This window comes from Notamacropus eugenii, chromosome 3, assembly GCF_028372415.1.
Source record: "Notamacropus eugenii isolate mMacEug1 chromosome 3, mMacEug1.pri_v2, whole genome shotgun sequence".
NCBI classification, from domain to species: domain Eukaryota; kingdom Metazoa; phylum Chordata; class Mammalia; order Diprotodontia; family Macropodidae; genus Notamacropus; species Notamacropus eugenii.
This window is the reverse complement of record NC_092874.1, coordinates 308,566,414-308,580,286: the sequence shown is the minus strand read 5'-3', so window position 1 is coordinate 308,580,286 and position 13,873 is coordinate 308,566,414. Positions and strand designations below refer to the sequence as shown.

The 13,873-nt window shown below is 45.0% G+C and overlaps 1 pseudogene; it reads left to right on the top strand.

Annotated features, from left to right (window-relative positions):
• Nucleotides 1–260: 260 nt before the first annotated feature.
• Nucleotides 261–1,151, top strand: LOC140531562 (large ribosomal subunit protein eL6-like; annotated as a pseudogene).
• The last annotated feature ends 12,722 nt before the right edge of the window (nt 1,152–13,873 follow it).

The following is a 13,873-nucleotide window of genomic DNA, read 5'->3' as shown; positions in this document are numbered from 1 at the left end:
TCAGATGAACTATCGTCTAGCAGTATTCCACCGTCTTGTATTTGTGAAGTTGATTTTTTTCAAATCAAGTATAACATTTCCACATCCCAATTCAACTTTATCATCCCAGCCTATGAAGAGCCTTTTGAATCCTGACTTTGCTGTCCCTACCAACTTCCCAACTTGTCCACACATTGAACAAGTGTATCATTTATCCAAATCACTGACAAGATGTGAAGTGGTACAGGGTCAAACCTGGATTCCTGGGTCACACCCCTCTAGACCTCCTTCCAAATGGACACTCAAGAGTTGAATAAGCTCTTTCCCATCTCTCAGGATGGTGGACAAAAAGCCCCCAAAGGAACCAAAGGAAAAGAAGGTTAAAAAGGAAAAAAAGGAGAGCAAAAAGGAAGATGTGGCTGAAAAGGTGGTGAAAAAACCTCGAAAGCATTGCAGTCGGAACCCAGTCCTGGCCTGAAGGATTGGTAGGTACTCCAGGTCTGCAATGTATTCCTGGAGAGCCATGTACAAGCGGAAATATGCTGCACCAAAAACCCAAATTGAAAAAGAAAGAGAAGGTACCTGCTACTATCTCAAACCCAGTTGGTGGCGATAAGAATGGAGGAACCTGTGTGGTAAAGATTCACAAAATGCCTAGGTATTACTCTACTGAGGATGTGCTTGGAAAGCTGCTAAGTCATGGCAAAAAGCCCTTCAGCCAGCGTGTGAGGAGACTTCTAGCTAGGATCACCCCAGGTACTGTTCTGATCATGCTCACTGGCTGCCACAGGAGCAAATGAGTGGTTTTCTGAAGCAGCTGGCTAGTGGCTTGCTACTGGTGACTAGACCCCTGACCATCAAGTGTGTTCCTCTGAGAAGGACCTATCAGAAATCTGTCATTGCCACGTCTACCAGGGTTAACCTTTCAGGGGTAAAAATTCCAAATCATATTACTGATGCTTACTTCAAGAAGAAGAGGCTCCGTAAATCCAGACACTAAGAAGGAGAGATTTTTGATACAGAAAAAGAGAAACACAAGATTACAGGACAGCACAAGTCTGCCTGCCCCAAATCAAGAAAATTCCTCAGCTCCGTGGCTATCTGTGTTCTGTATTCTTTCTCTCCAATGGAGCTTATCCTCACAAACTGGTGTTTTAAATGCCTAGCCGAGAACTCTTATTAAAATATTTGGAATAACTAAAAAAAAAAAGAGTTGAATACCTACTTTTTAGGTCTATCTACTCAAGCAGTTCCAAACCCTTCTAAGTGTGTGTACACCTTGCCCTCACACCTCCATATTTCCCATGATAATAGCAGTCAATAAGTAGACATTTATTAAATAACTAATATCTGCCAGACACTGGACTATGCACTGTGGGGATTCAAAGAAAGGCAGAAGACAGTGCCTTCCCTCAAGGAACTCAGTAAAGGCTGATACAACATGCAAACAACTCTGTACCAATAAGATCTAGACAGAACAAATTGGACGTAATCAACAGAGGGACAACACCAACATTAAGAGGAATGAGGAAAGGGTTCTTGCAGAAAGTTAGAATTGGAAGAAGCCATGGGATTCTGGAGGTGGAGATGGGGAGGAAGCGCATTCTAGGCCTAGGGGACAGCCAAGCAAAATGCTTGGCCAAAATGTAGACAGACAACATCTACAGCATTCCTGTGTTCTGTTTAGTAGCTCCATCAAAACAAGGAGATGCAATTCACCTGGCATGATTTGTAATCACCATGTCATTACCCTAGTGTTCTTTCTCCCCAGTGCCCTCATTTAACTAAAAAAACATTTTTACTCCTCGCCCAGGAACTCTAGTTGAATTTGTGCCCAAGCTGTGTTTTCCTCTGAGCCTTTGCTTGTAGATGTTTTGGAGTCATTCTCTGCACGCCCACCCCCTTCCCTTTGTGTCTTGAATGTCCTTGGCACCACACTAGCTTCTAATGGTGGGATTCTTTTTGTATTTATTCATTCTTCCAGCCTATTTCTGGGCTTTGTGTTGGGGTTGAGATCTGTAGACTTATGGAAGGAATGTCGGGGCTAATGCAGTTGCTGCTTTCTTGTGTTAAGTGTTATGTTCCTCTAGGATATCAGGAACAACTTAAGCGAGCTTTTGGTGCCTCCAAGGTGGTATGTTCCAGGCAAAGCCTGCTCAATGCTTTCCTTTGTCTGAGCTCTTCTGAGCTTGACAAGCTCCTGATCTGGGTTCACATGCTTCTTGACTTGACTCTTGGATATTGCAGCAGACTCTTGCTGGACTTAACCACTGTGTCAGTTCGAAAGTTCTGCAGGTTCAGAGTTACAGACCTGCAGGCTTCCCACCTTGGTTATTCCTCTACAGGTTGCAGACTCTGCCTGGAGGCTGGAACTGAGACCCTGCTCTGTTCCTTGGACCAAAGTCACAAGGCCGTTGTTTGCTTTTGAATTTGCTCCTCGCTGGGTACACAACTTCAAGTCTACGTCCACCCCTTACCCTGGAATCTCCCCTTCTCTGCCTCAGGCCCCCTCCTCAATCCACCCTGGATCTGTGACCTGGAACTGGGTAGTGAGCAACAGAGTGTCTGGGGGTACCTCTAACTGTGCGCTGCATTAGAGTTAGGCTTCTCAGTCTGATTCTGAGACCACTTCTTTCACTGACACTCAGTATTTCCCTGGAAAGCTGGAATACTCTGCAAGATGTACTGCTGGTTGACCCTGTCCCCAGGTCCACCAACCCCACTGACTGTCTCCCTGGGCTGATTTGGACTGGCAGAATTTCTGACTTTAGTAGCCAGGCCTCCCCTCTGCCTGCAGACTGAGCTCATCTGCATCAGGCAAGGAGCTAGCTGGGGAAGGTGGCCTGTTGCACTTAGAGGATGGAGGTTCGTGGAGGTGGGCATGGTTTCACCTTTGTCTCTGTGTCTCCTGTGCCTAGGACTGTGCCTGGCAGATAGTAAATCCTTATTGATTGGTTGGTCAATTGCTTTCCTACTTCACGTCTTGATTCCTCAGAGACTATCTTCTTAATAAACAATCCTATCCCCCCAACTTTTACCTAACTTGTGTGTTTTCAATAAGATGTGTTCTTCAAACATAGTATGGATGTGTGCATTTGTGCGTGTGTGTGTGCATGCATTGTACTATTTCTAATATATGTGTTTGTGTATATCTCTTTCTATCTATTAGGATCTGCATCCTTATTTATCTTGTTGCTGCCTCTGTTCCAGGCCCTGTCTCTATCTCTTTGCCTGTCCTTGTGCCCAGCCCTGCCTCCATCCCTTCTCCTGCTTCTTGCTTTGTCCCTATTTATCTCCCAGGTGACATTTACTTCATAGTCACCTCTCTCTCTCTTTCTCTTTCCTCTCTTTCTTTCTCTCATTCTCTCTCTTTATCTTCTCTCTCATTTCTCTGTCTCCTCTTCTCTCTGTCTCTACCTCTCTTTCTTTTTTTTTTCTCTTGCCAACACAGATGCAAACATAGACTGGATGAACCTGTGCATGCAGACAGATGAATCTATGTGTATGTTTGATAAATCATGCTGGGAAGACAATTTCACATAGAGGCCAAGTGCAGGAGGTCAGCCAGAAGGCTGGATGGGAAGATGCAAGGAAGATGAAAGGATGGCTTTCTCTGTTGTTTATCTGTCAGGATGAGTGGTTCGGGCCAGGACAGCCCATCGATCATTTTTCAGCTGTAGCATCTCTGTAATTCTGCCTCCTGGTCTGATTGCTGAAGGGGAGGCCATCTGTCCAAGCCGGCTTTCTGTGCAGGCACAGTCTCTCATCTTTGAATCCTGGCTTGTTATCATTTAGAAAGTGTTTTCCTTATCATAACCGTTCACATAAGTGTAACATTTTGGTCCTCATTTTAGAGATGAGGAAACTGAGTCCAAGAGAGGGAAAGGGATGTGGCCCAGGTCCCGTGGGTGCTGCATAGCAGGACCAAGATTGGGCATCAGGTTTCCTGGCTCTTTTTCTTCAAATCCCACTTTCTTTCATTGCCTCTGTAGACCAGTGGCATTTTGGGGACCGTGCCAGGTGACTTGGGGAGAAGGGTGCTATCTAGGGAAAGTTCAGCCTAAGAACCAGGAGTGCTAAGTTCCAGAACCACCTGTAGGAGGCTGGGCCAGGTGCTTCCATCCCTCATAGGAATGTGAAGGGCTTGGATTAAATGATCCCAAAGTGCCCATCTGTCAGCGTTTCTTACCTTGAGCTCCATGAACTTAAACCATAATTGATAACTGCATTTCCAGCTACTTGGTTTCCTTTGCCATGCTATGTATGTTCTTATTTCTAAGAGATTCCCCAGGCTGACTGCCCAAGAGCTCTGGGAGATGTGCAGACAAGGTGAAGATACCCAGGGTTCTGTTCTATACAGTAAGACAGGTGCAAGGAGTGTAAGGCACATTCATTATTCGTGCCCAAGAGAGAGGACAAAGTGTGCCATCTCCGGGGGAAATGTCATTACCAACTGGGGACCAAGGTGGGTTTCTTGGAGGAAGAGGTATTTGGGCTAGTTTTAGTGAAGGGGGAGGAATTCAACAGGCAGAGGGAGGAAAGGGAGCCCAAAGGCAATGCAGGCCTTCAAGGAGTGATGGGGTGGGAATGTAGAGGAGCACAGTATGGTAAGACTGGGAAGCTGGGCTGCAAGATTGCTGCCATGAAAAGAACATTGGCTTCAGAGTCAGGGCATCCAGGTTCAAATCTTGACTTTTCACTCTGTGGGACCTTGGGAAAATCACAGTGTCCCTGGGGCTCAGGTTCCTCATTTGTAAAAGGAGGGGATTGGACCTGCTGAATGTTCAGGGCCTTTCTGGTTCTAAACTTGGGTTCCTCATTCTAAATTGTGGAGAGCCTCGAATGTCAGGCTAGGGAGTTTAAACTATTTGGAAGCTGATAGGAAGCATTTTCAGGGTTTGGGAATGAAGAGTGACCTGGCTGGATTGGTGCCTGGAGAAGTTCACTCATACTATGTGGGTGGGATGGGGTAGGGGTGGGGGTAGTGATGGAGACCATACACCGGAAAAGAGGCTCTTGGGGGAGGGGCTGTAAGGGCCTGCAAGTGGTGAGTAACCTTGAGGACAGAGGAGGGGGAGGGGCCCAGGAGTGCTGCGTTTTGCAGGATATTTGGACATTTCCATTACTGTGGTCAGAGCCAGGGAAGCTAGCAGAGACTGTCAGCTGGTGGTCAGGTTTGGGGTGTCCGGTGAAGCTGGGGACAGTTTGGTCTTTCTCTGTCCTATGACAGAGATTTCTTGATTGTTTTTTACATCTATTTGAACAAGTGTGAATCATAAGGAAAATAAAAATGACGCACAATATCTGTCAGTTATCAGCCTGGAGAGATTCCAATTAATCAAAGAGCCACTGATTACATATTATTAAGAACAGAATATATATTTGAATATAATCTTAAATACACTATATATGTACACACATCTGTATTTCATGTTCAATGCATGCAAACTTCTGAATAATGACTTGTAAACTTGTGCTGTGATTGAAGCATTTCCCACCGTTTCTGACTGGATTCATATGTGCTTCAGTGAAAGCACAGTTTAAATCTGTTGTCTTAAAAATGTAGCCTTTTAGGAATAAAGTTGCAATTTAGGGTACAATGTTATTCTATTATGATTAAACATGCATTTTATAATTGTAATTATTCTTTAACTGCAAAAGTTTAATGGCCTATAGATAGTAAACAAAAGTATTTCTAACTGGATTTTCTCTTAGTTTTCAAATAAACAGTATCTCCCGTTCAAATTATACATTTTTCACATTTTAGTGAAAAACAAGCAGCAGTTGTCTATGCAAGTAGTTAATTTTAATTATGTTGCATTATAAAAGAGCTGTGATTTGGGAGAAGTCACAGTTTGTGAAGTTGCATTTGGGAGATATTTACTTCAATGTGAATTATAGTAATGTATATGCAATATGATTTTGATTTACATTTTCATATTTAAAATTTATTTTTATATTTTCTTTAAGAATAAATGTTTCCTTTACTTGTTCCATGTTTCATTTGTATATTAGGTGTTTGTAAAACAATACAAATCTTCTGTAAAGAATTTTAGCCAGCCTATAGCAGTCTTTTCTTGCCTTGTCCCTTCCCTTCTCTCCCCTTTCCCTTCTTTCCCCCCTCTTCCTCTCTCCTTTTCCCTCTTCTCCCATCTTCCTCTCTCCTCCTCCCTCTTCTCCCTCTCCTCTTTTCAGGTCCTCCAGTCTTACCTATCTCTCTGGCTTGCCTTCCCCTTTTCCTCACCCTTTTTTGCACTTCTTTGGGAGTCCCCTCTGCAGATTTTGTTCCAGCCAACCGGAACCTTCTCCAGCAGCCCTAGCTCTGCATGTGCTGGGAATGAAAGTAATAGTTTGGGGGAAATGAGACATTTTCCATAAGGCCTGGGGAAGTGAGGCTCCTGCTGAATTCTTTTCCCTGGATTCTGAAGGGGTTTGAATGAGCCATGGGGGAAATGCCATTGGGAGGTAATATCGCTCTGCAGATGGCAGACTGCCACTTCCAGAGCAAATAACTAGCTGATTATCTTCAGGGAAGAGTGATGAAAACTGTCTTCTCAGGCAAAGTCAGAGAACCCAGAACACAGACTGGGGAGGGGCTTTAGAACAAGGAATGGAAGTGCCAGAAGGGCCCTAAGGCTGTCAGATGTCAGAGACACAAGGGATCCAGAGCAGGATGGAGGTTTGGAAAATGGAGATGCTCCTTTGGGATCATCTCATCTGTTTCCTTTTCCAGAGAAGGCTTCTAGCCAAGAATTGACTTTCCTGCTGTTCCTAGAATCACAGTTGGAGCACTGGCCTCCTGATCCCCATTGCAGGGTCCTTGAATAATAATAGCTAATAGCAAACATTGAGATAGCCAGGCTAAGTCTTTTGCAGTTATTATCTCACTACATCCTCACAACAAGCTTGGGCAGTAGGGGCTATGATTATCTCTTTTTACAGATAAGGAAAGTGAGGCAGAGGTTAAGTGATTTGCCCAGAGTCACACTGCTAGTGATGCAGTTTGAGAGGTTCAGGAGCCCCTAAAGACCAGAGTCAAGTTGGCAAAAGTTTATTGATACATTATAGGGTGGGCAAAAGTTGTTAGGGCATCTGTGATCTAAAAGGGGTACAGTTACAGTTTACATAGGGTATTCTATAGTAGAATATGCGTCAAATAGGCTAAGTAGGTGATTCAGGGCAGGATTAGGGAGTGGTTAAGGAGTGGTCAGTTTTTAAAGGAACATGTACTTTTAGAGTTCACCGGTAAAAAATCCCAAGGTGGGACACTACATGGAGATGTGGTTGTAGGTCTGCAACGTCAGTAAGTCATTTAGTGGTCAGAGCTGACTGAGGAGTACCCATGTTGCTCCTGTCAATGGCTTGTTAGACCAGATACATGTAGGAAGATGCCATGTGTCTAAAGCCTAAGGTATACATGATGTATGTACCGCAGGGAGCTGTTTCTATGGGGACTGAAGGAGCCAGCACAGCCAGTTCACACTTGTAATTCCTACAGGGAGTACCAGGGAGAGAGAAATGTGTTGCTGGGGCCCATCACAAGTAATTGTTAGGCTCAGCATTCTTGAGCTGGGGAGAAGCTGTCAGGGAGACTGATTCATCATCTTGGAATTGCAGTCCAAGCAGCCCATCACTACTGCGTATCTGTGGCTGGATTTGCACTCAGGTCTTTCTGTTTCATTCAGGCTCAGCTCCCTATCTTCCACACTACCAAACTGCTTCTTTTCCCCACTCAATGGCAATACCTCTCCCCAGAGTTGTTTACAGAAGTGATGGAAAGTGGGAAAGGAAGATGTGTTTCTTCAGTGAGCTTTTGAACCTGCTTTTCCATTTGGCTAATTCTGCTCTTTAAAGTATTCTTCTCCTCATTTGGCTTTTTGGCCCTCTTTTGACATTTGAGTTAGTCTATTTTTCCAATGAGTTCTTTCACCTCATCTTTTATTTTTTAAAATTTTTGGTTTTGTTTACTAACTTCTTGGTTTAACTCATAGTCATTCTTTTCCCTGGACTCAATTTTCTCTTTCAATGAATTGTTTTGTTCAGTGAGCTTTTGAACCTTCTCCTCCATTTGGCTAGTTCTGCTTTTTAAAACCTCCTTCTCCTCGCTGGCTTTTTGGACCTCTTTTTCCAATTAAGTTAGCCTCTTTTTAAAGCTGCTATTTTCCTCAGTGTTTTTTTGGTTTTCCTTTAGTAAGCTGCTAACTTGATTTTTAAGGTCTTCTATTGCGTTAGCCAAGTTTAAGTCCCCTTTGGAGGGAGGGCCCTTGACTTCCTCTGACAGTATGCCTTGTTCTTCCACATCCGAAGGGATGGGAGGAGACATTTGTTCCCCAAGAAAGTAACTTTCTATGGTCATATTTTCCCCCCCTTTTCTGGGCATTTTCCCAGCCAGTTATTTGACTTCTGAGTTTCCTCTCCACACCCACCTCACCTCCAGATCTGCCCAGCTAGTGCTTGGGGGCTGAAGATTCAAATGCTGCTCCCAAGCCTTAGGGGCTTTTGGTGGGGGTGGGGCTGCTATTCAGTGTGAGATTAAGTTCAGGTGCTCAGGTGGAGGGAGGGCCACCACATGGGGCTTAGTTCCCTCAGGGGGTTTACAAGGAGACCTTCACCAATGGATCTGAGCCCCTGTCCACTGCTGCCTCCACTGCTGTCTCCTGAGGGGGCCTGAGTTATGCGGACACCCCACTCCCCTCTCAGCAAGCTGAAAAGACACTCTCACTGACCTTTGGTGCCTGTGGGTGGAAGGACCTGTGCTGCTGCTGGAGATTCTGTCCCTGAAGCCTGCTTGATCTGCTCCCCTCAGTGCAACGTGGCCAAGGCAGGGCTGGGCTCTGCTCTGGGTCCAATGCGCAACAGACCTTTAGTGTCAGTTTTTCAGGTCTCTCTGGAACAGAAATCTCCACTCTGTTGTTCTATGGCTTCTGCTGCTCCAGAATTTGTTGGGAGTTTTTCTTTACAGGTATTTTATGGGCTGTGGGTTCGGAGCTAGCATATGTGTGTCTTTCTACTCTGCCATCTTGGCTCCTCCCCTGAGTTAGTCTATTTTTAAAGGTGTTAATTTCTTCAGCAATTTTTGGATCTCCTTTAGCATGCTATTGACGCGATTTTCATGATTTTCTTGCATCTCTCTCATTTCTTTTCCCAATTTTTCCTCCACCTCTCTTACTTGATTTTCAAAATTCTTTTTGAGCTCTTCCATGGCCTGAGACCATTGCATATTTATTTTGGAGGTTTTGGATGCAGAAGCCTTGATTTTTTTTTTGTTAGGTCTTCCTCTGATGGTATGCATTGTCCCTCCTCAGCTGAAAGGTTGGAAAAAAATACCTGCTCACCAAGAAAGTAACCTTCTATTGTCTTATTCTTTTCCCCTTTTTTGGGCATTTTCCCAGTCAGTTACTTGATTTTAAGTTCCTTTTCAAGGAGAGGGCATACTCTTGGGACTTGTAAGTTCTCAGTTCCTCCAACATGGCACAATCAAGAGAGAGGAGTTTATTCCTCTCCTGGCCTGTGCTCTGGTCTGTAAGTAGGATTCCCTCTTCAGAGCTTCCACCAGCTCCACCAAGCCAGCTAGCACTCCTCCTCACCCCAGGGCCACCAATCTGGGTTGAGATTCAGATCAGCTGCTCAATTCCCCCAGGGGCTTTAGGTCAGGGCTCAACAATGGAAGCTGCCAATGCCTGGGGCTCAGGCTAGACTGCTGTATTCCCTTCTCACCCAAGTGAAAGAGCTTTCTCACTGACCTTTGAAGCTGTCTTTGGTGTTTGTGAGTTGAGGAATCTGGGACCTGCAGCTGCTTTCAGTGGCACCTTGAAGCCTGCTCCAGTCCTGTCCTTGCCTCTGTGCTGTGCTGCACTTGCCGTGCTGTGCTTCACTTGCCACACTGTGCTGCACTCTGCTCTGCACCTGGTGCAATAGACCTTTCTTGTTTACCTTCCAGGATGCCTTGGGCTGGAAATTTCTTTCACTTTGTTGTTTTGTGGCTTCTGCTGCTCTAGAATTTGTGTAGAGTCATTTTTAATAGGTATTTTATGGTCTGTGGGAGGAGATCTTCTAGAGATGCATCCTTCTACTCAGCCATCTTGGCTCACACCTGAAGATGCATTTCTAGATTGTTCCAAACTTATTCTGACTTGAGATCCAGTGGAGACAAGTTGAGTCAGCAGCCATTTATGTGCAGGGCACTGTTGTGCTGAGGATACCAAGACAGCCCCTGCCCTCCAGGAGCTCCCAGCCCAACAAGGTGGAAGGGGCAATCAGCAGACACCTGTTTAGTAAGCTAGAGACTGAAAAAACTGGAGATAACTTATGGGGGAAGGCGCCTGCCCCAAAGAGGGCCTGGCAAGACTTCTTGCAGCAAGTGGAGTTTTCTGCTGAGATGTCAAGTCAGAGATGTGGAGGAGAGGAGCTCCTGGCATGGGGCACAGCCAGTGCAAAGGCACTGAATTGGGAACCGAAGGTGCTGAATGTGAAGGAGGCAGGAGCTGTGGGCAGATTCTAAGGATTGCTAAGTGGTAAGAGAATAGAATGAATCCAGAAGCAGCTGAAACCTTGAGCTCTTTTCTGGTAGCCAACAAGGAACCGCAGGCTTTGTTAGCCTGGAGGCTTTGGCAGCATGTGTTAATGAAAGATCAAAGACAGCTGAGCCAAGTCATGGTCAAGTCAATGTACAGGAGGGGGGCGGGGAATGAGGCCAGTCTCCTGAGCCTCCGTGGCTCAGATCCAGGTGTGGCGAATAAGTAACTTTAAAGAGCTCTTTGGCTCAGCCCCTGAGATGAGAGTTAGCCCAGAGAGCCCAGTGGCAGGAGCTGAGGGGAGCTGCAACTGTTGTTCTAGTAAAGAAAGAGCATTCTGGAGGGTCCTCCGGAGAACTCCCTTTATCTGTCACTGTCACTGTTGTTTTTGATGGTGCTGCCAAGGGTGTCTGAGTGTGGCCCAGTCACAGGCTGGACTTCCTGTCAAGGCCAAGGAGAATGGGAGGCAATAGAGGTTTGTAGCCTGGAGGCTGTGAACTTATTTTAAAGTAATCTGAGAGCTGCATTTTGATAGTTGGTGTCTTCTGTGCATTTTATTCAGGGTATTCGTAAAAGCTGTTCTGGTTTCCCCAGACTGCCAAAGAGGGCCATTGCCCCCAAGAAGCTGAGGACCTCTGGCTGGGAGAAAAGCCTCTCACTTTCCAGCTCCCTGGAAAGCTTCAAAAGGAAAATTAAGGGGAAAGGGAACCCAAAGGGTTAGAGGAAAATCTTGGTCTGTGTTAGGAGGTTGGAAGGTAGAAAATGTGATGCAGGGAAAGGAGGGGACTAGGAGCCCTAGACCTCTGGAGCTTTGGAATAGGAAACCCTGGGGCTGGTCCCTTTCAGAAGGAGGTAGGTTCTCGTGCTTTAGGGCAGGGAGGTCAAACTATGGAAGCCCTAGAAACCAGATTCAAATGTCATTGGGAAATATTTTACAAAGTAAGTAAAATGCAATGGAAAGGAGAGAACAGGTCGTTTGAAAGTTAAATCAACATGTAGGGTAAAGATTTTTAGGTACAGTTGGCTCTATTTCTATCTGTTTGATGTCACAAGTTCATGGTCTCCCAAGTTTTTTGATTTTGTATCCCTATCAGGAAGAGGAAACTGAGGACAACCTCCCAATATATGCATATTTAGTTACTTGTGAATTATATGCATGTTCCAAGTGCTGTACTAATTATATAATCTCACAAAATAGGAATTTTAAAAAGAATGAGAAAGAAGAGACAATATTTAGTCCCACTGTTGAATCAATAGAAGGTCACTGGAGTTCTTTGAGGAGCAGAGGGAGGTGATGTGGTCAGATATGCACTTTAGGAAAATCATTTTGGCACCTGACTGGGGGATTACCATGTGTGTGTGTCTGTGTGTGTGTGTGTGTGTGTGTGTGTGTGTGTGTGTGTGTGTGTGTGTGTGTGTGAGAGAGAGAGAGAGAGAGAGAGAGAGAGAGAGAGAGAGAGAGAGAGAGAGAGAGAGAGAGAGAGAGAGAGAGACAGAGGCAGACACATTACAGACAAGGTGCCCAATCAAAAAAAATCACCATACACAAATACACAAAGTGTGAATATTAACAAAGTGAATTCCTGTTTTAATGCAAGGAGGTAAATTTTACCTCAGATATGGAAAATTGTTGGGATCTGGTTGGAGAAGGGCATCCCTCTTCCAACCTAATGATTCAGATAAAAGGGCTGGTGAACAGCATGCAAGGAAACCCATGAGCTAAAGGCTGGGAAAGCATTTGAGCAATAAATGAAGAGAAGTGATGCTACAGTGGGGGAAATATCATAACCCACTTAGCCAGATAGCTAAAACTGATGATGAAATATGAATATGTTGGGAATCTGGCATGGAGCCATGTTAAAGGAATAAAGGGGTTTTGTCTAGATTGCCTAGCCTTGGTTGATGATCTCCAAGTAGAAGAATCAAGATGGCGCCTGTTATTCTGGCCTTGCATCTGACTAGCAGGATGGGATTTGTTGAAGTAGAAATGATAAAAATCTTGGTGGGGAAGAGTGGTCACTCAATTTTAGAATTTGCCATAGCCAAAGAATGGATAATAGTTTCATTTTCTCTATGCTCCTGAGACTTTGGAAGAACATAGAGTATTTCAGGAATTTTCCAATAAGTAGAAGAAGGATCCCATGCCCTAGAATTCTATAGCAAAAGCAGTTCTGCCAAGGAAGGGAAGCTCTCAAGAATGGGACTTTGACTCCAACAACAATCATCTCAAGGAGATGAAAAATAGGGAACTACCTCTGTGGTCCAATGTGGCTGTGTAGGGAGCTCGCTGACCAACTTGTAGATAGAAGGATGGTTATAAAACAATGTCCTGCTGAGATAGGGCTATTAGTGTTGGGGCAGCTAGGTGATGCAATGGATAGAGCACCAGTGCAGGAGTCAGGAGGGCCTGAGTTCAAATCTCACCTCAGACACTTGACACTCACTAGCTGTGTGACCTTGGGCAAGTCACTTAACCCCAATTGCCTCATCCTGGGTCATCTCTAGTCATTCTGATGACTGTCTGGTCACTGAATTCAGATGGCTCTGGAGGAGAAGTGAGGCTAGTGACCTGCACAGCCCTCCCTCACTCAAAACAAAGTCAAGTGCAAGTCATGTCATCATTTCTCTGATGGCATGGTCTTCTTCGGCAATGAAGGATGAACACACTATTAAGTAGTACTAAAGCCCAGAATGCACTGAGGACTTTTTGCATTGTGTTGGGATAAGAGGAAAACCAAAGAGGGCCTAGGGTCACTGCTCAGGTTGGCTAAGATGATGATGGAGGAAAGGCAGAGCCCAAATTGGGTCCCTTGAGTACGGAAATGGTGTATGATGGAAGTTTTTTTTTTTTAAACTGAATTGAGTCAACTCTGTCTGGATTTGAGCCTGAGCTTTGGATGACACTGATTCACTGAAGGTTTTTGAGTAGAAAGAGTGATGTGAAGAGGCTTTTGCACTAGCAACTTGTAGGCAGGGAGGACCATGGGGAGGCTCTTATGGTAGTCCCTATGAGAGATTAGGAGAGTCTAGGTGCTGAAAAAGAAGGGGCACATAGCTAATCATCCATTTCCTGTTCCTCCTCTGAGGTGAGCCTTTCCCTTTGTAGCCTTTTCAGGCCTATTTCTCATACTTGCCCTGATGCTCCATCAGCCCTTGGCTCATTAGCATGAGAAACCAGCCCCAAGCCCATTTGCCTGATCAGACTTCTTGTTCTTCCTTCTTATTTAATTATTGATTAACACTCCCCCTGACAGCAGAAGGCTCTCTGCAGTGCAATTACTCTGCTGTGCCCATGTACGGTGGCGGCCTGATGACTCTCTCCGACATTATCGGCTCTGCAAATTTTACTCATAATTAAAAGAATAGGTTAGAGAGGGAGT